This window comes from Gossypium arboreum, chromosome 3 (assembly GCF_025698485.1).
Source record: "Gossypium arboreum isolate Shixiya-1 chromosome 3, ASM2569848v2, whole genome shotgun sequence".
Lineage (NCBI taxonomy): Eukaryota > Viridiplantae > Streptophyta > Magnoliopsida > Malvales > Malvaceae > Gossypium > Gossypium arboreum.
In genome coordinates this window covers 120,835,920-120,838,421 of record NC_069072.1, presented here as the reverse complement: position 1 = coordinate 120,838,421, position 2,502 = coordinate 120,835,920, and the positions used below count along the sequence as shown (strand labels likewise).

The window sequence follows — 2,502 nt, the reverse complement described above, 5'->3', positions numbered from 1 at the left end:
TTAATGTGATTAAAAATGCGCATGACCATTGTGTATTTGAGCTAAAGGGTGGCCATATGTGTAACACCCCAAACCCAGCCTAGACGTTATGGCCGAATCTGACGTGCCACATTGGAGTTGAAAACCCACGTTCCGTTTTAGTGTTTTAAAACCATATATTTTGTTGAGTTAACAAAGTGTATAGAAATTTGGGCACCGGTAGGTATCGAGAGAGAGGATGTGAGCCATGAAGGTCGCTTAAGTACCAAGCTCTTTGATTGGATCCAATCCTAGACATGCTCACAACCATAGCCACACTTTGTTATATCGAGTTTAAATTTGTTTAAGTGAACGACTTTGATAAATCGATTAATCGTGGTGTTGAACTCTTTTGAAAACAAGTATCGTTTTGAAAACACGTCCTAAGTCTAGCCCATTTGAATAATTATCAACCAGGTTTGAAGTTATTAAAATTAAAATAATCCCAAAAAGAAATAAAAGGAAAGTGAAAATGGCCTTATTACAACCCAAAAATAAATAATATTTAAAGGAAATTTAAAGAAAACCTACGCTTATTTAAAAGTCCAAAGACAATCACCGTGGCCACTCTGAATCCCCTCCGGCCCAAGTCCCCACATCAAGGCTCACCTGCAAGGTTAAGGAAAGGGGGTGAGTTTGGAAACTCAGTGTGCAACAAGCCCCTTTCAGAGCCCAAACCAATAACAGCCTGTTGGGTCTAAGCCCAAATCCAATCTCAAACATGTACTGGGCCATAGCCCTTTTCATATTTCATATTTCATAACACTGGGCCGAAGCCTTTACTGTAAACGGTATGGCCCATAGGCCCATTTCAATATCACATATAATGTCAATAAAATAATGCAACCCATTTGGGAGACTACTCAACCCACCATCCGCTACTCTCCACCGTACCAACCAACACACCATGTGGGATTAACTCGACCCACCCCGCCATAACTCTCCTTTGGCGGCATAGGTGCTTTATCATATAACCGAGGCCTAGCCTCTTTTAACAACGGGCAAAGCCCTTTTAATAATCAGGGCATAAGCCCTTTAATAATCGGGGCATAAGCCCTTTTGATAATCGGGCATAAGCCCTTTTGATAAGCGGGGCATAAGCCATTTAATAACTGGGGCATAAGCCCTTTTTCACTTCCTCCATTCATATAAAACCCAACCCAATGCATTTATGATTACATCATGTGCATATCATACATATCATGTGCATATCATACATGTCATGTGCATATCATACATACCATGTTTATCGAATCCCATGTATTAAAATCATACATAAACCCTAGGGGTATAATGGTCATTTTACCTAGGGCAAACGGTCATTTTCATGTTATAGGGGTAATCTTGTAATTTTACCAAAAATTAGGGTTTCCATGTTCATTAACGGTGACAAACAATTCATGGGTGCATACAGTGATTCTGGCCCACTTTTAGCGAAAACGAGTTATTGGGCCAAAAAACCCCTGATGGGCCTTACTAGCTGATTTTGTCATCTAGGCCCATTTAGCCTATATCCATAATAGTATTAATAGTTTTAACAGGCAATTTAACAGATTTCCGTTTTCTAGCAATTTTACCCAAATGGGCTCGAAAGCCTATTGGGCCCTATTTCAGCCCCTCGAGGCCCAACTTACCGTGAACGCCAAAAACACGTCCTTACCGTTTCCATCGTTCTCGATCATCGTCTCATCGATTCTAACTAACTAGTGAGCGTTCGCTTGCTCACAAGTCCTCGAAATGCCAGAATTTCGGCATTTTGGCTTTTCGACATTTTATCGCTTTAAGCTATGAAAAAGGGTTCGTTACACACCTAATTTGCGATATTCCTTGACGAGATCTCCTATGCGATTTCTCCTATAATCAACCACTTATAGATTAGACCATGTTAATATTAAACCAAATCGAAAACTACCTATTATCATCACTTACACATTCGGCCACCATCCACAATGGCCCTTGGGTTCATACCTTTGCCGAAGTTGATGACTAGATTTAGTCACTCCGATGATCCAAGCTTTTCACACACTCCTCGATCGGTAGCCTTTAATCCTCACTATCACCAACAAACCAAATAACACAAAAACCCTTTTAGCCTTAGTCGATGAGAGGGTTTTCACTTTTCTTAAACCACAAGATACAAATGGAAAGAAGGTTCAATACTTACCAAGAGATCTACTCGTTGAAGAACGTTCCAAATACCTTCTTACCCCATATCCGTTGTGAATCCAACTTAAACGTGCGAGAAAATAGATCTAAATATTAATTCTGAATCACTAAAATATGAAGCTTTGGCTTTTCAAAGAAATATTAATCTAAGCTATTACGAGGTTAGTACACACCGCTACGGGTTGAAGTTGAAACGCTTCCAAAATCAATCGCCACGATAACCACCACTGTCACTCAAACTTAACTAATCCAATATCAATATATGTAAATCCTAAGCACATCACCATACGAAACATTAGGGCATATTCGTCATTTTAC

General features: G+C 39.7%; 1 long non-coding RNA gene across 1 annotated transcript; it reads right to left on the bottom strand.

Moving 5' to 3' along the window:
- Positions 1-444: 444 nt before the first annotated feature.
- On the bottom strand, positions 445-2,050 carry LOC128290375 (uncharacterized). The gene is made up of 3 exons (XR_008280179.1): positions 1,987-2,050; positions 1,829-1,872; positions 445-627 (listed from the first exon to the last, which is right to left on the bottom strand). It is a non-coding gene; the product is annotated as an uncharacterized LOC128290375 (long non-coding RNA).
- Between the last annotated feature and the right edge of the window lie 452 nt (positions 2,051-2,502).